At 37.0% G+C, this 25328-nt stretch overlaps 1 pseudogene; it reads right to left on the reverse strand.

Annotated features, from left to right (window-relative positions):
* Positions 1–17835, reverse strand: part of LOC135227878 (olfactory receptor 2AK2-like) — a 44772-nt pseudogene extending 26937 nt beyond the window's left edge.
* Between the last annotated feature and the right edge of the window lie 7493 nt (positions 17836–25328).

The raw sequence follows: 25328 nt of genomic DNA on the forward strand, positions 1-25328 counted from the left end.
AACTGTGAATTTATTCCTTCTCCAGGGCATGGAGGATGGGTCTAGGAGCTCAATAGGGCCTATCTCAGGGCCAGGGTAGTCAGCAGCCGCTGAAGTGAACTTCGGGGCGGGGGGGGGCAGTAAAATATATGTAAGTACTTAGCTTTTGCTGAAAGCGACATTCTTCTCTGGTTCCGGAGGTGAGTAGTCTGTGTGGCTGGCTGCTTCTCCCTGAGAAAACTGAGGTCAAACGCTAGTATCAGCCTGCTGCAGCCGCTCCCAGGAATGGTGTTTGAGTGCTCCCGGTGCTTCAGGTCTGGTAACTCAGCTCCGCTCCTGAACCACCTCTTCCTCCCCCTGCTCCTTAGTTCATTTTCTAAACTTGCCTTTGATGTTCAGAGCTCCTAGCTTGTCATAAATATAATCATTTTACTGTTTTTTTTTTTTTATATCTTTGTTGTAAGAGGGCTCACCAGAAGCTTCTGTCTATTCCATCATCTTGGCCCCACATCCTCTCAGTAGGGAATTCTTACTGTACTTCTTCCAAGACAGATTTGTTTCTCCTTCTGGCAGTCCATGGTATATTAAATATTCTTCACCAAAACCATAATTCAAAGGCATCAATTGTTTTTTGGACTTCCTTATTCATTGTCCAGCTTTAGTATGCATATGGATTAGGCACACCTTAGTCCTAAAAGTGGCGTCTTTGCTTTTTAACACTTTAAGGAGGTCTTTTGCAGCAGATTTGCTTAAAGTAATACGTCATTTGATTTCTTGAATGCTGCTTCCATGGACTTTGATTGTGGCTCCAATTAAAATGAAATCCTGGACAACTATAATATTTCCTCCATATATCATGATGTTGCTTATTGGTCCAGTGTGAGGATTTCTGTTTTCTTTATGTTGAGGTGTAATCCATAATGAAGGCTGTGGCCTTTGATGTTTATCACTAAGTGCTTCAAGTTCTCTTCACTTTCAGAAAGCAAGGTCTTATCATCTGCATATCACAGGTTGCTAATAAGTCTTCCTCTAATCCTGATGCCAAGTTTTTTTCATATAGTCTGGCTTTCAGATTACTTGGTCAGTAAACAGATTGAATCAGTATGGTGAAAGGATACAAACCAGATGCACACCTTTCCTTACTTTAAACCATGCAGTATCCACTTTTCTTTTGAAACAACTATCTCTTGATCTATGTCCAGGTTTCTCACGAGCACAATTAAGTGTTCTAAATTCCCATTCTTTGCTATGCTATCCATCATTGGTTATGATCCACACAGTCCAATGCCTTTGCATAGTCAATAAAACACACGTAAACATCTTTCTGGCATTCAGTGCTTTCAGTCAGATTCCATCTTATATCAGAAATAATATCCCTCATTCCATGTCCTTTTCTGAATCCTGCTTGAAATTCTAACAGTTCTGTGTTGATACACTGCTGCAGCCACTTTTGAATAATCTTCAGCAAAATTTTGCTTTCCTGTGATATTGTTCAATAATTTCCACATTTGGTTAGATCAACTTTCTTAGGAATGGGCATAAATAGGGATTTCTTCCAGTCTGTTAGCCAGGTAGCTGTCTTTGAAATTTCTTGGCATAGAAGTGAGCACTTCCAGAGTTGCATCTGTTTGCAAAAACATCTCAATTGATACTCTGTCAAATTCCTGACACCTTGTTTTTTGCCATTCCCTTCAGCATAACATGGACTTCTTCCTTCACTACCATTGATTCTTGATCATATGCTACCTCCTGAAATGCTGATCATCAGCCAATTATTTTTGATGTAATTACTCTGTGTATTCCTTCAATCTTCTTTTGATGTTTCCTGAGTTGCTCTATACGTTGTCCACAGAATCCTTCAATATTGCAACTCACAGCTTGAATGTTTTCTTCAGTTCTTTCAGCTTGAAAAATACTGAGCGTGTTCTTCCATTTTGGCTTTCTAACTCCAGGTCTTTGCACATTTCATTATAATATTTTACTTTGTCTTTTCAAACTGCCCTTTGAAATCCTCTGTTCAGTTATTTTATTTCTTAATTTCTTCCATTGGCTTTAGATACTGGAAGTTCAAGAGCAAGTTTCAAAGTCTCTTTTTTACATCGTTTTGGTCTCTTCTTTCTTTCCTGACTATATGATACGTATAAACCAAAACCCATTACCATCAAGTTGATTCTGACTCATAGTGATCCTATAAGACAGAGTAGAACTGCCCCATAGGGTTTCCGAGGAGCACCTGGTGGATTCAAACTGCTGACATTTTGGTTAGCAGCCATAGCTTTTAACCTTTACACAACCAGGTTTCCTATAATACATACAACGAAACAAAAAACCAAACCCAGTGCCGTCGAGTCGATTCCGACTCATAGTGACCCTGTAGGACAGAGTAGAACTGCCCCTATCGAGTTTTCAAGGAGCACCTGGCTGATTCAAACTGCCGACCCTTTGGTTAGCAGCTGTAGCACTTAACCACTACACCACCAGGGTTTCCATAACACATATAGAACTCCTCAAATCAACATAACAGTATAAAAATGAGCAAAATATATGTCCAGTAGAAGATAAGAAGGCACTAATACATTCATGGAAAGTTATCTAATTTAGCTAAAATTTAAATTAAAATGGCAGTCGGAATTCATCATTTTTCCAAATGGTTTAGCAGATATCAGAAGATTTGAAAATACTTAGTGATGGTAACGGTCCAAGGGAAAGAAACTGTTCTTTCATTGGAAATATGGATTGTGAGGCTTTGTGGTGATATATTTTGGAGTTGTTTTCAATATTTATATTTGTGCTAGGTACAATCCAAGTTAGGAATTTGTAAAATGGGAATAAATGATTTTACATACTTGTCTTTGTTACATTTTAAAAGAGCACTCTTTGAAGCAAAAGAAAAAAAAATGGAAAGAATTCCAATGACTGTAAATACCCATCAGTCAGGCATTAGAACATGTCTAGTTTGAAAAAGTGAGGAAAACTTGTATTTCTAACCTAGAAAAATATCTATCAAATATAGCTAGGCAAGAGTGCATTAATTTTCAGTTTGTATTTTCAAAACTTTTTTATTTCATTAATACAAAAGTAGGGAATTTTTACTTCTACTTAATTCATTTCTGAATAAAATAAATATTTTAAATATTTTTTACAATGAGAAATAAAAACAATATGTAAAAATTTTAAGAGTTCTTAACCATAATGTAAATCAATGTAAATTTTCCATCACATTAATGTCCACGTCTGCATAGTTAGGAACCATTGATTTTCTACTTCTTTATTTTATCTATTTTCAGACTGAAGGCAACTATAGACTTTTCCACAAATTGAAATAAAAATTTTTATTTATCATGAGCAATCTACTCTTCTTGAATTTCTTTTTATTTCACAATATTTTACAAAAAGAAGCACACATATGTATGAACAGTTTGGTGGTAAAACAGGCAGGTACAACCTAAGATAAAGTTAAAAAAACACAAAACAAAACAAATTTTTTTCCAGCATTTCTGTCTGTGTCACTATATTATTTTCACGAATATAGTTTTTCCAGATCATATGTGCAATATTCTTATGTTAAAAGTAGGAATGAGGGCTTATAGTTGGAAAATAGTCACAATTCATTCCATTACACTAGATGTTGTGGCCCTGTGATTATATGGACTGCTCTCTAAATCAATACAAAGTGCTACACAAAGTTTTCCCTAATTAGTTCCTTGCTTCCTCCACTTAGGGCAGAAGGAAGTCATCAACCGAGAATGCTAGGTTTTGTTCTGTGATGATTTGCCATACAAATATAAACAGCATATCCAGCAACACTCTGCTGTAATTGACTGCTCAGTGATGTGTACCACATGTAGACCTGATCTCCCACTATGGTGAATGCACCTCTTGGTTTGTGAATTACAGAAATTTTAAGTACTTTTTTTAATTTTGTATGTGCAAAACTTTGGGACAAATAAAAATATTTTATTTTCTATTTTTCGTTTCCACTTACATCCAAGTATTTCTTACACCCCAATGAATGAACTTAAAAAAAAAAAATCTATTTATTTTGTTTTTGTTGAGAATATACACAAAAAATCATAAATGAATTCAACAGTTTCTACATATACAATTTAGTGACACTGATTAGATTCTTTAGTTTGCTAAATCCATTCTCATCCTCCTTTTTGAGCTATTGCTCCCTCATTAATGTAATCTCACTGCCCCATAAGGTTCCTATCTAATCTTTCGAGATGCTTTTGTCAGTTCGATTCCATATAGAACATTCTTAAAATAGGATATGCTCAAGGCAGATCTTTTATACTATGTAAGCTAAACTATTTTTCAGTTTTAAGAAGACTTCATGGGCTATTTTGGTTTAAGATTTAAAGATTATCTCAGAGTAATAGTTTCAGGTGTTCAGCCACACTCCATGTTTCTGGAAAGTCAAGAGTCCATGAAAAACTGAAATTCTGTTTTGCATTTTCACCTTTTGATCAGAAATTGTCTGTGGAATCTTTTTTTTTAATTGTCTCTAAGTGAAAGTTTACAGTTCAAGTTAGTTTTTCATAAAAAAAAAATTATACACACATTATTATGTGACCCTAGTTGCTCTCCCTATAATGTGACAGCACACTCCTCCTTTCCACCCCAGGTTTCCCATGTCCATTCAACCAGATCCTGTCCCTTTTTGCCTTCTCACCTCACCTCTGGACAAAAGCTGCCCATTTAGTCTCATGTATCTACTTGAGCTAAGAAGTACTTTCTTCACTAGTATCATTTTATGTCTTATACTCCAGTCTAACCTTTGTCTGAAGAGTTGGCTTCAGGAAGGGGTTCAGTTCTGGGCTAACAGAGATTATTGGGCCGTGCCTTCTAGGGTCCCTCCAGTCTCAGTCAGACCATTAAGACTGGTCTTTTTACTAGAATTTGAGTTCTGAGCCCCAATTTTCTCCTGCACTCTCATGGACTCTTGTGTTCCCCTTTAGGGTAGTCATTGGTGGTAGCTAGGCACCATCTTGTTCTCCTGATCTCAGGCTGATGGAGTCTCTAGTTTATGTGGTCTTTTCTGTCTCTTGGGCTAATATTTTCCTTGTGTCTTTGGTGTTCTTCCTTCGCCTTTGCTCCAGGTGGGTTGGGACAAATTCGTGTATCTTAGATGGCCGCTTGATAACTCTTAAGACCCCAGACGCCAGTCACCAAAGTGGGATGTAGAATATGTTCTTAATACACTTTGTTATGCCAGTTGACCTAGATTTCTCCTGAAACCATGGTCCCCAGACCACCGCCCCTGCTACTCTGTCCCTCAAAGTGTTTGGTTGTATTCAGGAAACTCCTTAGGTTTTGTTTAGTCCAGATGTCCTGACAGCACCTGTATCGTATGTTGTTCTTCCCTTCACCTAAGATAATTCTTATCTAATACCTAGTTAGTGCATACCCCCTCTCTTCTTCTCCACCTTCATAACCATCAAAGAATGTTTTATTCTGTGTTTAAACCTTGTCTTGAGTTCTTATAGTGATGGTCGCATACGATATTTGTCCTTTTGCGACTGACTAATTTCACTCAGCATAATGCCTTCCAGATTCATCCATGTTATGAGATGTTTCACAGATTCATCATTGTTCTTTATCATTGTGTAGTATTCCATTGTGTGAATTTACCATAATTTGTTTATCTATTCATCTGTTGATGGGCACCTAGGTTGTTTCCATCTTTTTGCTATTGTGATCAGTGCTGCAATGAACATGGGTGTGCATGTATCTATTCAAGTGAGGGCTCTTATTTCTCTAGGATATATTCCAAGGAATGGGGTTGCTGGATCATATGATAGTTCTATATCTAGCTTTTTAAGGAAGTGCCAAATCGATTTCCAAAGTAGTTGTACCATTTTACATTCCCACCAGCAGTGTGTAAGTGTTCCAGTCTCTCCACAACCTCTCCAACATTTATTATATTGTGTTTTTTGAATTAATGCTAGCCTTCTTGGGGTGAAATGCTGTCTCATTGTAGTTTTGATTTGCATGTCTCCAATGGCTAAAGATAGTGAGCATTTTCTGTTTATCTGTTAGCCGTCTGAATGTCTTCTTTGGTGAAGTGCCTGTTCATATCCTTTGCCCATTTTTTAATTGGGTTATTTGTCTTTTAGTTGTTGAGGTTTTTCAATATCTTGTAGATTCTAGAGGTTAGACACTGATAGGATTTGTCATAGCCAAAACTTTTTTCACAGTCTCTAGGTTGTCTTTTTATTCTTTTGATGAAGACTTTTGATAAGCATAAATGTTTGATTTTTAGGAGCTCCAATTAACTAGTTTCTCTTCTGGTTTTTGTGCATTGTTAGTAATGTTTTTTATTCAGTTTACGCCATATATTAGTTCCTCTATAGTTGTCCCTACTTTTTCTTCCATGATCTTTATCGTTTTAGATTTTATATTTAGGTCTTTGATCTATTTTGAGTTCATTTTTGCACATAGCACGAGTTATGGGCCTTGTTTCAATTTTTTTGCAGATGGATATCCAGTTAGCCAGCACAATTTGTTAAAGAGACTGTCTTTTCCCCAATTAATGGACTTTGGGCCTTTGTCAAATATCAGCTGCTCCTAGGTGGACGAATTTATGTCTGGATTCTCAATTCTGTTCCCTTGGTCATTGTATTTCTTGTTGTACCAGTATCAAGCTGTTTTGACTACCGTGGAAGTATCATAAGTTCTAAAATCAGGTGTTGTGAAGCCTCCCACTTTGTTCTTTCCTTCAGTAATGCTTTACTTATACAGTGTCTTTTCTCTTTCCATATGAAGTTGGTGATTTCCTTGTTCATATCATGAAAAAATGCCACTGGAATTTGGATTGAGGTTGCATTGTACTTGTAGATAGCTTTGGATAGAATTGATATTTTTACAAAGTTGAGTCTTCTTATCCATGAGAAAGGTATGTTTTTCCACTTATGTATGTCTCTTTTGGTTTCTTGCGGTAGTGTCTTGTAGATTTCTTTGTATAGGTCTTTTAAGTCTGCTTAGATTTATTGCTAAGTATTTTATCTTCTTGTGGGCTATCGTAAATGGTATTGATTTGGTTACTTCATTCTGGAAGCTCTCTCTGTTGGTGTAGAGGAAGCCAACTAATTTTTGTATGTTTACCTTGTATTCTGATACTTTGCTGAAATGTTCTATCAGTTCCAGTAGTTTTCTTGTGGATTAGTTGGGTTTTTCTGTGTATAAGTTCATATCGTCTCTACTAGAGAGATTTTACTTCTTCCTTACCAGTTTTGACTCCCTTTATTTCTTTTTCTAGCCTAATGGCTCTGGCTAGGACCTTCAGCATGGTGTTGAGTATGAGTGGTGATAAAGGGCATCCTTGTCTGGTTCCCGTTCTCAAGGGGAATGCTTCAGACTCTCTCCATTTAGGATGATGTTCGCTGTTGACTTTATATAAATGCCCTTTATTATGTTGAGGAGTTTCCCTTCCATTGCTATTTTACTGAGAGTTTTTATCTTGAATGCATGTCGAACTTTGTCAAATACCTTTTTGGCATCAATTGATAATATCGTGTGGTTCTTGTCTTTTGCTCTATTTATGTGATGGATTTCATTGATTGTTTTTCTAATGTTAAACCATCCCTGCATACCTGATATCAATCCCACCTGGTCATGGTAATTTTTTTGTTGTGTTTTTGAATTCCATTGGCCAGAATTTTCTTAAAGATTTTTGCATCTATGTTCATGAAGGATATTGACCTGTAATTTTCTTTTTGTGGTGTCTTTACTGGTTTTTGTACCAGGGTTTTTCTGGCTTCATAGAATGATTTTGGGAGTATCCCATTGTTTTAAGTTAAAGGCCACCAGCCTCACATTAATCTCATTTAAAGCCAGGGCCAAAATGGCAGAGTAATCAGACACTTCCTGTGGTTCCTCCTAAAATAAAGAACCAAAAAAATAAGTTAATCAATTATATATGACAATCTAGGAGCTGCCAGACATGACCTGGTGAGAACTGGCATCTGCAGGCTGGGTAGGCTGGTATGCATGGTGAGGCAAGCAATGGTGCTCAGGGCACATTTTCCACACTTGGAGAGACCAAGTGACAGAGGGTCCACTCAACCCTTCAAAACCAGAGAGAAGAGGCACTCAATTGGCAAACCTGCCACACAGATTAAAAAAAACAAAAAACCTATGGGAAGAATGTACCTCCCATTTATTTTCCCCTTCTTGCTATACACCTGGTCCAGGCTGGCTTTCACAATTGCCATGTCCCCTGGGCCAGAAGTAGAACCCATCATGTCCCCTGGGCCAGAAGTAGAAACCATCATGTGCCCTGAACCATTCTCCTAGCTTTGAAGTGGGAACAAATTAACAAAGAAGAAAAAATAATCTGCAAGCTCCCCTAAGCCAGGAACACAGGGCATTCACAGCTTCTTTGCCTAGGCACAGGCATAAGGCGTCTACAGGTTTTGAATGCCTTTCACCCCTGAATAAACCTGTGTGGGCCCATTTCAGCAGTGTAAGCCCTCATTAACACAGTAAACCAAACTAAAACCAAACTAAAACCAAACCCAGTGCTGTCGAGTCGATTTTGACTCATAGCAACCCTATAGGACAGAGTAGAACTGACCCGTAGAGTTTCCAAGGAGCTCCTGGTGGATTTGAACTGCCGACCTCTTGGTTAGCAGCCGTAGCACTTAACCACTATGCCACCAATAGGGTATATACCTGAAGCCTAATTTCAACAGTACCAGCTATAAGGTGGAGTGGCGGGTTCATGACATTTTACACTGCTCTGTCCATTAAGTAGGGTCCTCACCTACCCATATCAGAGGCCTGAGGACTGGTTGCTGCACCCACTCCACAAGCAATAGGGGCCCAAGAATAAGTGGTGCCTTCCAGTCCTTACAGTAAACAACATTTGGTACCATAGTACAGCTGCAAAATCCACCCATCTATCCCTCTACGGAACTTTCCTCTCAGATACTTAAGGGCAGCCATCAGCCCCCTACCTTGCTCAGCACATGACCTTCTACTGCAGCCAGATACCTGTGCCTACTCCAATCACCCTGCCTGTCTAGGGCTGTAGGTGAGAGCCTACCCCACACACTTGGTGATTAATTACCTGGACTTCTGAGCTTCATCCATACAAGAAAAGTAAATGGACTCCTGGGCTCACATACCCAGTAACAGCTCCAACTGCCTGGTGACAGGACATGAGAGCTTCAAAGGCACCAATAATCAAACCAGCAAACACAAGAATCCTATTTGTGCATATCAAAACAAAAAAGAAAACAAGGAGCTGGAACACGGTAAGCAAACATAAATAAATATAATAACTTGATGGCTTGGAGACAACAGTCAATATCAAATCACATAAAGCAGCAGTCCATGATGGCTTCAGCAAGTGCACAAAACAATCAAGAAATCTGGAGGAGGATAATTTCTTAGAATTACCAGACATAGAATTCAAAGGATTAATACACAGAGTTCTTCAACAGATCAGGGAGAAGATCAGGCAAAATGCAGAATAAGCCAAGGAACACACAGATAAAGCAATAGAGGAACTTAAGGAGGTTATTCAACAGCATAATTACTAATTTAACAGGCTGCAAGAAGCCATAGAGAGACAGCAAACAGAAATTCAAAAGATTAACAATAAAATTTCAGAACAAGACAACTCAACAGAAAGTCATAGGAGTGGAACTGAGGAAACGGAAGTCAGATTAGTGAGATTAAAGATAAAGCACTTGATACCAACATACTTGAGGAAAAATCAGATAAAAGAATTACAAAAAATGAAGAAACCCTAAGAACTACGTGGGACTCTATCAAGAGGAATGACTGCAGTACCAGAAGAAGAGAGGGAACAAAAAATACAGGGAGAATTGTTAAATATTTGTTGACATAAAACTTCCCTGTTATCGTGAAAGATGAGAAAATATTTATCCAAAGAGCTCATGTAACCCCACACAAGGTAGAGCCCAAAAGAAAGTCACCAAGACATATTATAATCAAACTTGCCAAAAACAAAGATAAACTGAGAATTTTAAGAGGGTCTAGGGATAAACAAAAAGTCACTGGCAAAGGAGAGTCAATAAGACTAAGCTCAGACTACTCAGCAGAAACCATGCAGGCAAGAAAGCAATGGGATGACATATATAAAGCCTTGAAGGGGGAAAAAAAAAATCCAGCCAAGAATTGTATATCCAGAAAAACTGTTTCTCAAACATGATGGTAAAATTAGGGCATTTATAGATAAACAGAAGTTTAGGGAATTTGTAAAAATCAAACCAAAATTAAAAGAAATACAGTGGGGAGTCCTCCTGTTAGAAAATCAATAACATCAAATAACTGAAGACTAGAATATAGGAAAGAACAACCACATAGCAACACATATAGGGAAATCACAAATAAATCAAAGCTGAATATAGGAAAACAGAGACATCATTATGTAAAAGATGACAAAATTAAAACAAAATGAGGGACTAAATAATGTAGTCATAGATCTTTTGTATGGAGAGGAAGTCAAGGTGATATAAAGAAATAAAAGATTGGTTTAAAATTAGAAAAATAGGAGTAAATATTAAGGTAACCACAAAGGAATCTAACAATCCTACATATCAAAATTAAAAAAATCATATCAAAATAAAAAAAGGGCAGGGCCAAGACAGCAGAATGGTTAGAGGCTTCCTGTGCTTCCTCTTACAACAAAGACCCGAAAAAAAAAAAGCGAATCGATTATATATGACAATCTAGGAGCCATGAACATCAAATGCAAAGTTGAGAAATTGGACTAGGTGGGAGGGGGAAGGAGAGATGGTTAAAAGCCAGTGAGGAGTTGCCAGACATGAATTGGCAGGAACTGGCAGCCCACGGGCAGGATCCCCCGATGCCAGCTCAGTGAAGAAGGCAGTGGCATTTGGGACATGCTTTACGCATCAAACCAAGTGGTGAAGAGTTCACTCATACCTCCAGAATCAGTGAAAAGCGGTGCTCAATCAGCAAAAGATAAGTAGATGCATCTAGCCTACTGTGCAGATAAAAAAAAAAAAAACCCCTTTGGGAAAAAATTTTCTCCCACTTACCTGCCCCTTCCCACTCTGCACTGGGTCCAAGCCAGCTTCAGAGATTGCCACATCCCCTGGGCTGGAAGTAGGACGCATCACACACCCTGATCCATTTCCAGGCATTGGAGAGAAAACAATTTAACAAACAGGGAAAAAATAATTTTCTGGCTCCCCTAACACGGAAAATCAGGGTAGAAACAGCTACTTTGCCTAGGCACAGGCATAAGGTTCCACAGACTTTGACTACCTTTCACCCCTCCATAGACCTGTGTGGGCCCATTTCTACAACATAGGCCCTCTTTAGCACAGTATAACACAGTATACCTGAAGTCTAACTTCAACTGTTTTAGCTATAGGGTGAAGAGGCAGGTTCATGACATTTGTCACCGCTCTTCCCATTAAGCTGGGTCCTCATCTACCAACTTCAAGGGCCCAGGGACTGGTTTCTCCACCCACTCCACCAAGCCACCCATGACAGGGGTTCAAGAATAAGTGGTGACTCCCAGTCCTTACAGACAACAGCATTAGGTACTGATAGTAAAGCTGCAAAACCCAACCAAGTATGTGCTCTGCAGAACAGGGGCATGCATTCATCACAAACAGAGGCAGCTATGACCCCCTGCCTTGCTCAGCGTGTGACCCTCTACTAAATCCAGATACCTGTGCCTACATGAATCACCCTTTCCCATCTAGTACTGTAGGTGAGAACCTGCACCAATACTTGGTGACTGACCACCTGAACACCTGACCTGTAACCATACAAGAAAAGTAAATGGATTCCTGGGCTCGCATACTTTATAAGAGCTCTAACCACCTGGTGACAGGATGTTAGAGCTTCAAAAGGACCAATAATCAAGCTACCTTACATGAGGAGCCTATCTGGCCATAACAAAACAAAACAAGAAGCTAGGACAAAGTAAGCAAGCATAAAATAAATACATACAATAAGTTATCGATGACTCAGAGACAACAGTCAATATCAAATCACATAAAGAGGCAGATCATGATGGCCTCAGCAAGCTCCCAAATCAAAGAATCAAGAAACCTTCCTGATCAAGATAACTCTTTGTAATTACCAGAGGTAGCATACAAAAGGTTAATATGCAGAACTCTTCAAGACATCAGGGAGGAGATCAGGCAAAATGTAAAACAAGCCACGAAGCACAAGACAAACAATACAGTAAGTTAAGAAGATTAGAGAAGAGCATAATGACAAATTTAATAGGCTGCAAGAATCCATACAGAGAGAGCAAACAGAAATCCAGAAGATTGAAAATAAAATTTCAGAATTAGACAACTCACTAGAAAGTCATAGAAGCAGAACTGAGGCAATGGAAGTCAGAATTAGTGAGACTGAAGATAAAGCACTTGACACCAACTTACTTGAGAAAAATCAGACAAAAAAATTAAAAAAAGAAGAAGAAACCCTAAGAACTGTGTGGGACTCTAACAAAAGGAATAACCTACCAATAACTGGTGTACCAGAATGGCGGGAGGGGAGGGATAACAGGAAATACAGAGAGAATTGTTGAAGACTTGTTGCCAGAAAACTTCTCTGATATCGTGAAAGATGAGAAGATATCTCTCCAAGATGCTCATCCAACCCCACACAAGGTAGATCCCAAAAGAAAGTCACCAAGAATATTATAATCAAACTTGCCAAAGCCAAAGATAAAGAGAGAATTTTAAGAGCAGCTAGGGATAAACAAAAAGTCACCTACAAAGGAGAGTCAATAAGACTCAGCTCGAACTACTTGGCAGAAACCATGCAGGCAAGAAGACAATGGGATGACATATATAGAGCCTTGAGGGAAAAAAAAATGCCAACCAAGAATTATGTATACAGCAAAACTGTTTCTCATATATGATGTTGAAATTAGGACATTTTGAGATAAACAGAAGTTTAGGGAATTTGTAAAAACTGAACCAAAATTACAAGAAATACTAAAGGGAGTCCTCTGGTTAGAAAATCAGTAAGATCAGGCAACAACCCAAGACTAGAACACAGGACAGCAACCAGATATCAATGCAGATAAGGAAATCACAAAAATGAATCAAATCTAAAACACTCAAAATAGGGAAACAGAAACATCATTAGGTAAAAGGTAACATTAAAACCAAAAAAAAGAAGAGAATAAAAATGTAGTCCTAGATCTTTCATACAGAGAAGAATTCCAGGCAATATGAAGAAATAAAAGGTTAGTTTAAACTTGGAAAAATAGGGGTAAATATTAAGGTAACCACAAAGGAAACTAACAATCCTAAACATCAGAATAAAAAAAAAAAACAAGTAAAAGAGATTCAGCAAATACAAATCAACAAGAATGAAAAAGAGGAAAAGAAAATATATAAAGAAAAAGAACTCACCACCACAGAAAATTAAGTAGAAAAAAGAAACTGTCAACAACATGCACACAAAAAAAGACACCAACATGACAGCACTAAACTCATACCTATCAATGATTATGCTTAATGTAAATGGACTAAATGCACCAATAAAGAGACAGAGAGTGGCAGAATGGATAAAAAAAACAAAATCCATCTATATGCTGTCTACAAGAGACACACCTTAGACTTAAAGAAACAAACAAACTAAATATCAAAAGATGGAAAAAATATATATACCAAGCAAACAACAATCAAAAAAGAGCAGAAGCGACAATTTTTAATTTCTGACAAAATAGGCTTTAAAGTAAAATCCACAACAAAGCTTACAGAAGGACTCTATATAATGATTAAAAGGTCAATACACCAGGAGGACATAACCATAATAAATATTTACACACCCAAGTACAGGGCTCCAAAATACATAAAACAACTATGGTCACATAACAATGTGTGTATAAGTTTCTGTATGAGAAACTGACTTGAACTGTAAGCTTTCACTTAAAGCACAATAAAAAAAACTTACACCTATCAAAAATTACGCTGAATATAAATGGACTAAATGCATCAATAAAGAGACAGAGAGTGGTAGAATGGATTAAAAAAAAAAAAACACAATCCATCTATATGCTGCCTATAAGAGACACACCTTAGGCTTAAAGACATAAACTAAAACTCAAAGGAAGAAAAAAATATATACGTATATGTATCAAGCAAACAACAATCAAAAAAAGCAGGAATGGAAATATTAATCTCTGACAAAATAGACTTTAAAGTAAAATCACGACAAATGATAAGAAAGGACACTATATAATGATTAAAGGGTCAATACACCAGGAGAACATAACCTCAGTAAATATTTATGCACCCTATGACAAGTCTCCAAAATATATAAAGGAAACGCTAACACATTGAAAAGAGAAATAGAGAGCTCCACAGTAATAGTAGGAGACTTCAACACACCACTGTTGAAGGACGGAACATTCAGACAGAAGCTCAATAAAGACATGGAAGATTTAAATGCCACAATCAACCAACTTAATCTCATAGACATATACAGAATGCTCCACACAACAGCAGCCAAGTACACTTTCTTCTCCAATGCACATGGAACATTCTCCAGAATAGACCACATATTAGGTCATAAAAGCTGTAACAGAATCCAAAACATTAAAATATTACAAAGCAACTTTCTGACCATAAAGCCATAAAAGTAGAAATCGATAACAGAAAAAGCAAGGAAAAAAAAATCAAACACATGGAAACTGAACAACACCTTGCTCAAAAATACCAGTTTATAGAAGAAATAAAGTGTGGAAAAAGAAATGCACAGAATCAAATGAGAATGAAAACACATCTTACCAGAACAATTGGGACACAAGAAAAGCAGTGCTCCGATGTCAATTTATAGCAATAAATGCACACATCCAAAAAGAAGAAAGGGCCAAAATCAAAGAATTAACTCAAGAACTCTAGCAAATAGAAAGAGAGCAGTAAAAGAAGCCCTCAGGCACCACAAGAAAGTAAATGATAAAAATTAGAGCAGAATTAAATGAGTAGAGAATAGAAAAACAATAGAAAGAGTTAACAAAACTAAAAGCTGGTTCTTTGAAACGATCAACAAAATTGATAAACCAATGACCAAACTGACAAAAAAACTCACAAGGAACCAGTATAAGAAATGAGATGGGCTATATCACAACAGACCCAACTGAAATTAAAAGAATCATAACAGAATACTATGAAAAATTGTACTTCAACAATTTTGAAAACCTAGAGGAAATGGACAAATTTCTAGAAACATACTACCTACTAAACTAACAGAAACAGAGGTAGAACAACTAAATAAACCTGTAATAAAAGTAGAGGTTGAAAAGGTAATTAAAAACTCCCAAGAAAAAAAAAAAAGCCTTCTCCCTGACAGTTTCACTAGAGAATTCTACTGAACTGTCAGAGAAGAAGTAACACCACTACTACTAAAGATATTTCAGAGCATACAACAGAATGAAATATCCCAAAACTCATTCTATGAAGCCAGCTTAACCCTGATAATGATACCAGGTAAAGACATCACAAAAAAATTAAATTACAGACGAATATCTCTCATGAACTTAGACACAAAATCCTCAACAAAATTCTGGCCAATAGAGTTCAACAACATATCAAAAAAGAATAATTCATAATGACCAAGTGGGATTCATACCAGTTATGCAGGGATGGTTTAACATTAGAAAAACAATCAATGTAATCTATCACATAAATAAAACTAAAGACAAGAACGGCATGATCTTATTAATTGATGCAGAAAAGGCATTTGACAAAGTCTAACACCCATTCATGATAAGACCTCTCAGCAATATGGAAACAGAAGGGAAATTCTTCACCATAATAAAGGGCATTTATATAAAGTCAACAGTCACCATCACCTGAAATGGAGAGAACCTGAAAGCATTCCCCTTGAGAATGGGACCCAGACAGGATGCGCTTTATCACCACTCTTATTCAACATTGTGCTGGAGGCCCTAGCAATTAGGCTAGAAAAAGAAATAAAGGGTATCCAAATTGGTAAGAAAGAGATAAAAGCGTCTCCATTTCAGATGATGTGCTCTTATACACAGAAAACCCCAAAGAATCCACCAGAAAACTACTGGAACTAATAGAAGATTTCAGCAAAGTATCAATACAAGATAAACATACAAAAATCAGTTGGATTCCTATACTCCAACAAAGAGAACTTCAAAGAGGAAATCACCAAATCAGTTGTCATTTACAATAGTCTCTGAGAAGATAAAATACTTAGGAATATATCTAACCACAGATGTAAAAGACCTATACAAAGAAAACTACAAGACACTACTGCAAGATATCAAAAGAAGACATTCTGACGGCTAACAGATACATGAGGAAATGATCACGATCATTAGCTATTAGAGAAATGCAAATCAAAACTACAATGAGATACCATCTCACCACAACAAGGCTAGCATTAATCCAGAAAACACACAAAAAAAACAAATGTTGGAGAGGTTTCTGAGAGACTGAGATACTTATACACCGCTGGTGGGAATGTAAAATGGTACAACTACTTTGGAAATCAATTGGGCGCTTCCTTAAAAAACTAGAAATTGACCTATCATATGATACAGCCATCCCACTCCTTGGAATATATCCTAGAGAAATAAGAGCCCTCACATGAATAGATATACGCACGCCTATATGTATTGCGGAAACGCTGGTGGCTTAGGAAACCCTGGTGGCGTAGTGGCTAAGTGCTATGGCTCCTAACCAAAAGGTCGGCAGTTCGAACCCACCAGGTGCTCCTTGGAAACTCTACGGGGCAGTTCTACTCTGTGCTATACGGTCGCTATGAGTCGGAATCGACTCGAAGGCAGTGGTGGGTATATGCATTGCACGGCGAAAAGATTGAAGTTGTCAAGGGCTTCATTTTACTTGGATTCACAATCAACACCTATGGAAGCAGCAGTCAAGAAATCAAAAGACACATTACATTGGACAAATCTGCTGCAAAGAACCTCTTTAAAGTGTTGAAGAGCAAAGGTGTCACTTTGAAGACTAAAGGTGGGCCTGACCCAAGCCATGGTATTTTCAATTGCATCATATGCATGTGAAAGCTGGACAATGAATAAGGAAGACTGAATAAGAGTTGACGCCTTTGAATTGTGGTGTTGGTGAAGAATATTGAGTATACCATGGACTGCCAGAAGAACTAACCAATCTGTCTTGTATAGGTGGAGAAAGCAGTCCCATAGGAAGCCAAAAGGGCCAAAAATGGTAGAATGATAAGAATGCTAAATAGGACAGTATACTCATATTGGGAGGTGTCCCGGTGCACCAAAGATATTAGAGATGGAACTTCACAGAAAAAGTGGTTAATGAGCCAAGATCTACATGACGGAAGTTGAAATACATACAATGTATGTGTTAAAGCATTGCTAAAACTACTGGCCTATATACACATGACCATGAACAAACAGATCATCTTACTCATAAGAACAGGATAATGTAGAGGATGACAGATGGCTATGTATCGATCATAAGACATAAAACCAAGAAGAGCTTCAGTTCCACTGAGAGTCAAAACTACAAAGGGTTGAATCTCACAACCTAAAAAAGTAATGGATTTACTATTTGACAGAAAATTTGCTGCCATCTTGGGTACCGTGGTGGAGGTGTACATCAAGCCAATGAAGGAGAACTGGCTGAGGAGGAAGGACATGGGAGTGTGGAGTCAAGTGTCCAATCGGATGAGGTGGATCAGTATGATGTTCCCCATCAAAGTCACTGAGAAGAGGCCTGCAACGGCAACAAAGAGGACAGTGTTCATTTGGCCATATTGGAAAATACCAAGAAGTATAAACTCTGCTCCTAAATTTTGATTTTCTGTCTTCATGGCTTACATCAAAATAAAGCAGACAATATCTAAAAATTCCATGTAATAACAGTGACTATCCTTCAAGAGAAAATAAAATGATTACTAAATACAGTGGAATTTGCTTGTGTTACCTTAGGAGGCTATTTCTTTCCCTGTTTTTATACACAGAATTTGTGTCTGTTGAGCAATGGCCATTTTGGAAATAAAAAAAAAAAGGTTTATTTATTTCTTCATTTTTTACTGATTACCGAATAAAAATATGATATGGGAATAAAACATTTAGATGATTTGTCAAAGTAAGCTATTTCTCCCCTTGTAAACATCTTTGAGATGATAGGCTGGAGAAGTGTTCATTGTTATAAAAAAAGAATCTTTCACTCAATTCATTCGTATAAATAATTTAGCATGGCAAAAAAAGAATAAATAATTTATCATGGCAGTGATGGTCAAATGTGGTACAATATTTTTACAATATTTTTCGGTTTTGAAATTATATTGGATATAAATTATGATAAAAGTTATATTAACATTTGTATGTCAGGAATATTATAGCTCTTAAAGTGAATTGGTGGTTATTTTTATAATACCTGTAAGTGTAGATGGGAATACATAACCCAGGCAAAAACAAAAAATATGCCAGACCTTACGGAGAGCTGGAGAAAGAATCATTAAAATGTATGTTAACAATTATTAATCTAAGTTTAACTTAAGGAGCAAGTCAAGAAGGGCATTTTGAATTTGATTTGGTCTTTTTATATTAATAGGGGAAATTTACGTTTAAATTGTACTTGGAAAAAATGGCAGTTAGTAAAAGTTTATCACTTGCTCCTCAATCAAGATATGGGATCAAAAGACTACTGAACGCCTTCTTAAAATTTGAAAATTTTAGATAATTCTTAATACAAAAATATTGCAAAACAAATTTGAAGAATTGAAAATATTTTCAATAACAGGTAGCCAACTTTAATATAAAATCTGACAAATAAGAAAATTAACTGACAGTAATAACTGTTTACTATATGCATGTAAATACTAACACAATTCTGGAATATATTATCCAATGATCTATCATAAATTTACACTTATTGTTAACCTGAATATCCTCGGTGCAAGATGCAGTCACTGAAGCTAAGCCCCACGTCAGCAAACCAAAACCTAACAAAGTGTACTTTCTGTAAATGCCTGACCTTCCCAGAAGCCAAAATGTGATCTAACCAATTAGGACTTGCCTGTTGAGCTTAACCTGGTTCAAATTGTTCCATTAATCCTATCCCCATCACCAGAACTGTTAAAAATAAAATTTCTACAAGATTAAATTTGTATATGAATTTTAAGCTGTATTTGCTCTCCATTAACTGGAAAGGTCTTGTCTGAAACTTCCTATTTAAGTGCTGCAAATAAGGCTTATGAGTTCATATGTGAGTTTAATCTAGGAAAAATTTTATTTTTTACACTATCTATAGTCAGCCAAGTTGGTATAAACTAAGGCACATTTGACTGTAAATAATCAATATCTCTAAGTTATATAAGAAAGATAATATACATATTTTATATATTCCAAAAAGTATTTGATGCTATTGAACATGCATTCTTCCTTATAGGCCTTACTCAAAAAACAAAACAGCAAACACAACGATATAAAATAAAGATGGATGCTTGTTTAATTCAGAAAAAAATTTATTCTAACATCATTATTATTTTGTTTACAATGTTCTCACCCATAAATAGGATATAACAAATAAAATAACAATAACACAAAAAAGAAAAAGTAGTTTATCTATAGGAAAGCTTTATTGCTTTTGAAATTCTGATAAAAGAAAAATATTTAACTTGCTAAATGTATTCAAAAAATTGATTCTATAAATTATAATTTACAAATTTAGTAACATTCCAATACATTAGGATAATATTTTAATATTCTTAATATTTTTCACTTTACTACTACTAATATTGTTGTTGTTAGGAGTCTTTGAGTCAATTTTGACTCATAACAACCCTATGTACAACAGAACAAAACACTGCTTGGTCCTGTTCCATCCTTACAACCGTTGCTAAGTTTAAGCCCATTGTTAAAGCCACCGCGTCAGTCCATCTTGTTGAGGGTCATCCTCCTTTTTGCTGACCCTCTACTAATAACAGTATTCCATGATAATAAAATATTATTTAAATATGATTATACTAAAAACTGGCTTACGCTTTAAAAATATCAAATACAACCACCAAGAGAGCATGTAACTAAAAGGACAAAATAAATATCATTACAAACTCCTTTGTAAAACGATTCAAGCAAATGCAATCTAAAGTTCAAAGTTATGTATTTCAGATCATGCTGCATTTTTTAAAATAAAATCCTGAAAGAAAACGATCAAGTTAAAAATAAAAATATGTTGATAAGAGAACAAAGAGGAGGAAATACAACATATAAGATTTTATAGACGTAAAAGTAATAAAATAGTGTGATAATTGGGCAACACAGAGAAACAAGGCATTAAGAATATGATAGCTGTAGAAGTTACAAGGAACTTTGATGACAGCATAGAGATTAAAGCGTTGGGCTGCTAACCAAAATGTAGGAGGTGGCTCAAACTCACCAACAGCTCTGCAGGAGAAAGATGTAGCATTCTGCTCCTGTAAAGATTCACAACCTTGGAAATCCTATTGGGCAGTTCTACCCTGTCCTATAGGGTCACTATGGGTTGTGATTGACTCCATGGCAGTGGGTTAATAGAAGTTACATAATATAATAAATTATTATATGATGATACATCATCAGTAAAGTATATACACTACCCATTGCTATCAAGTTAATTTCGATTCATACTGATCCCCTGAGAACTGCCCCAGAGGCCTTCCAATGCTGTAATCTGTATGAAAGGGGCCCTGGTTTGCAGTCATTAAGCATTCTGGTGCTACCAGAAAGTTTGGTGATTCAAACCTACAGAGCACTTCATAGGAGAATGTTGTGGCAGTTTGCTCCCTTAAAGATTTACAGGCTTAAAACTCTATGGGGCAGTTCTACTCTGTCCTACATTTACACTATGATTTGGAATCTACTCAATGGCAGTGGGTTAATCTTTATAGAAGCAGACTGGCACATCTTTCTCCCTGGAAGCACGTGATAGGTTCCAACTCCCCACCTTTGGGTTAGCAACCTGGCATTTAACCACTGTGCAATGAGGCCTTCTTCAATAAAATATACAGGGAAGTCTGGTCTTTTTTTGTGAATCTGATCATTTGTTCTACATTTTCTCCCACTCTATCACTACCCTCTGTTGCAATCCCAGTCAGAGCAGAACTCTGCAGACTATGGCCCTGGACACACTTCTAACTAAGAAAAGAAGCCACTCCAGAAGTTCACCTTTCAGCCGAAGATTAGACAGGCCTATAAAACAAACAGTAACACATGTAAGGAATGCGCTTCTTAGATCAATCAAGTAAATGACACCAAATGGGCTTCACCTGCCCAAAAACAAAGAGGAGAAGCCAGGGACAGACAGGAAAACTGAAGAACGGAACCTGAGAAAGTGGGGTGAAAAGGGAAAGGGGGGAGTGCTGACACAATGCTGGATTGCAACCAATGCCACAAAACAATTTGTGTATACATTTTTGAATGAGAAACTACATATATATATAAAAGAAAAATGTTTTAAAAAATGGGAACATTGACAACAATTCTCAAACTATTGAAATACTCATTTCATCTCGTGTGGATCATTTAGATTTTATAAATTTTATAACAAAAAATCTGATGCAACAAATTATAAATCTGAACAGGAACCTGAAGGAAATTCTTAGAGCAAGTTAAGAAAAAAAATTTAATATCACAAATAAAAAATAATTTACCAAACAGTTATAATAATGATAAAAAGAGTTTACTAAAAGGGAAAATGTACAAATAGGTGATGCATCCAAAATGAAAGAGAAGAGAGGCGGGCCCAAGGTGGAATAGCCAGATGCTTCTTGAGATCGCTCTCACAACAAAGACCCAAAAATCAAGTGAAATGATTACATTTATGACAAGATAGGAGCAGTGAACATCAAACGCAAAGTTAGAAAATTGACTAAGTGGCAGGGGGAGAGTGAGACTTTCAGAAGTGGAGAAGAGTTGCCAGTCCTGAATCACTGGGATCCCTTAGGCACCATTCCCGGAAGCGGCTGCGATGGGCTGGTGGTAGCATTGGGCTTCAGTTTCCTCAGGAAGAAACAGTCAGCAGCACAGCCTACTCACACCTCCGGAACCAGAGAAGAACGGTGCTCAAGGCAAAAGCTAAGTACTTGCCTATATTTTACCCGGCCCCTGCCCCCAAGCTGGCTTCAGTGGCTGTTGATTTCCCTGGGCCTAAGATAGGCCCATTTGAGTGCCCTGAGCCATGCTCCTGGATTTGGAGAAGGAATAATTCACAACAGGGGGAAAAGATAATTTGCTAGCTCCACTAACACAGGGAGTTCAGAACAGAAGTGGCTGCCGTCCAGGCATAAAAGGTCCGTGGACCTTTCAGCTTCTGCACGGACCCATGTGGGCCTGCTTCAGGAGAATAGGCCCTTGTTGACAGACTACAACTGTTTCTGCCATGCAGTGGAGAGGTGGGTGTTTGATGTTTGACATAGCTTTGCCTATTAAACAGGATTCTTGCCTACCCACATCAGGGGCCTAAGGACCGGTGGCTCCTCTCAGGTCACCCAGCCACTCATGACAGGGGTTCAAGGACCTCCCAGTAATTACTAGCAAAACCATTGGGTGCCCATGGTCCGTCTGCAGAACCCACCCACCTGCACGCTCTAGGCAACAAGGGCATGTTTTCCTCAGAGACACTTGGGGGATGGTTTTCAGCCCTCTGCTAATTCAGAGCATAGCCTCCTGTTGCAATCAGATACCAGTACCTGCACCAAACACCCTTGCCCCTCTAAGACTGTAGTACAGAGCTTGTATCACACACCTGATGACCAGCTACCTGGACACCTGAGCTGAAGCCACACAGGAAAAGTAAATGGATTCATAAGCTCATATACCTGATAACAGCTCTAGCCATCTGGTAACAGGACATCAGAGCCCCAAAGGCAAAAATAGTCAACCTAGCTCACTCAAGCAACCCTCTTGGGCATATTTAAAAAAAAAAAAAAAGTGAGAAACTAGGATACAGTAAGAAAACATAAAATAAACTAATACAATAACTTATAGATGGCTCGGAGACAACAGTCAATATCAAACCACATAAAGAAACAGGCCATGATTGCTAGAACAAACTCTCAAAACAGAGAATCAAAGGATCTTCTGGATGAAGGTGCCTTCGTGGAATTACCAGATGCAGAATTAAAAAGATTAGTATACAGAACTCTTCAAGACATGAGGAAGGAGATCAGGCAATACGCAGAACAAGCCAAGAAGCACAAACATAAAACAGTTGAAGAAATTAAAAAGGTTCTTCAAGAACATAATGAAAAATTTAATAAGCAGCCAGAATCCATAGAGAGACACCAATCAGCAACTCAGATGATTAACAAAAAAATCACAGAATTAGACAACTCAATAGAAAGTCGGAGAAGCAGAAGGGAGCAAGTGGAAGGCAGAATTGGGGACCTAGAAGGTAAAGCATTTGGCACCAATACATTTCAAGAAAAATAAGATAAAAATTTTTTTTTAAATGAAGAAGCCTTAAGAATCATGTGCGATTCTATCAATAACCTGTGAGTAATCACAGTACCAGAACAGAGAGGGATAACAGAAAAAAGATAGAGAATTGTTGAAGATTTGTAGGCAGAAAACTTCCCTGATATCATGAAAGATGAGAAGGTATTAATCCAAGATGCTCACAGAACTCCACGTAAAGTAGATTATAAAAGAAAGTCACCAAAACATATTATAATCAAACTTGCCAAAACCAAAGATAAAGAGAGAATTATAAGAGCAGCTAGGGATAAATGAAAAGTCTCCTACAAAGGAGAGTCAATAAGAATAAGCTCAGACAACTCGGCAGAAACCATGCAGGCAAGAAGGAAATGGGATGACTTATACATAAAATTGAAGGAAAAAAACTGCCAGCCAAGAAACATATATCCATCAAAAGTGTCCCTCAAAAATGAAGGTGAAATTAGGACATTTCCAGATAAACAGAAGTTTAGGGATTTCATAAAAACCAAACTAAAACTACAAGAAATGCTAAAGGGGGTTCTTTGGTTAGAAAATCAATAGTATCAGGTATCAACCCAAGACTAGAACACCGGGTAGAGCAATCAGATGTTAACCTAGACAGGAAAATCACATAAATAAATCAAGATTTAAAAAAAGGCTCAAAACAGGGAAACAGTGATTTCATTACGGAAAAAAGACCACATTAAAATAATAAAGAGGGCCTAAGAAATTTAATCATACATCTCTCATATGGAGAGAAAGGCAAGGCGATATAAAGAAATAAAAGTTAGGTTTAAATTTAGAAAAATAGGGGTAAATATTAAGGTAACCACAAAGGAGACTAACCTACTTATCAAAGTAAAATACAAGAAAATAAAAATAGAGACTCAGGAGGAAAAAAAAAATTCAATAACAACAAATAAGTGGAAAAGACAACATATAAACTACTCAGCACAAAAAATTAAGTGGGAAAAAGAAACCGTCAACAACACACAAAAGAAGACATCAAAATGATAGCACTAAATTCATACCTATCCATAATTATGCTGAATGTTAATGGAATAAATGCACCAATAAAGAGACAGGGAGTGGCAGAATGGATTAAAAAAACACGATCATTCTATATGCTGCCTACAAGAGACACACTTTAGGCTTAGAGACACAAACCAACTAAGACTCAAAGGACGGAAAAAAATATATCAAGCAAATAACAACCAAAAAAGGGAGTGGTGGCAATATTAATTGCAGACAAAATAAACTTTAAAGTTAAATCCACCACAAACAATAAGGTAGGACACTGTATTATTGATTAAAGGGACAATATACCAAGAGGATAGAACCATATTAAATATTTATGCACCCCATTACAGGTCTGCAAGATACATGAAAAACTCTAACAGCATTGAAAAGTTAAATAGACAGCTCCACAATTATAGTAGGAGAACTCAACACACCACTTTCAGTGTAGGACAGGACATCTAGAAAGAAGCTCAATAAAGACATGGAAGATCTAAATGCCAAAATCAACCAATTTGACCTTATAGACATATACAGAACACTCCACTCAACAGCACCCAAGTATACCTTCTTTTCTAGCACACAAGGAACATTCTCTAGAATAGACCACATATTAGGTCAGAAGGCAAGCCTTAGCAGAATGCAAAATAGCAAAACATTACAAAGCTTCTTCTCTAACCATAAGGCCATAAAAGTAGAAATCAAAACAGAAAAAGCAGAGAAAACAAATCACACACCTGGAAACTGAACAATACACTGCTCAAAAAAGACTGGGTTCTAGAAGACATCAAGGATGAAATAAAGAAATTCATAGAATCCAATGAGAATGAAAACACTTCCTATCAGAACCTTTGGGACAAGGCGAAAGCAGTGCTCAGAAGTCAATTTATACCAATAAATGCACACA

This window comes from Loxodonta africana, chromosome 16 (genome assembly GCF_030014295.1).
Source record: "Loxodonta africana isolate mLoxAfr1 chromosome 16, mLoxAfr1.hap2, whole genome shotgun sequence".
Lineage (NCBI taxonomy): Eukaryota > Metazoa > Chordata > Mammalia > Proboscidea > Elephantidae > Loxodonta > Loxodonta africana.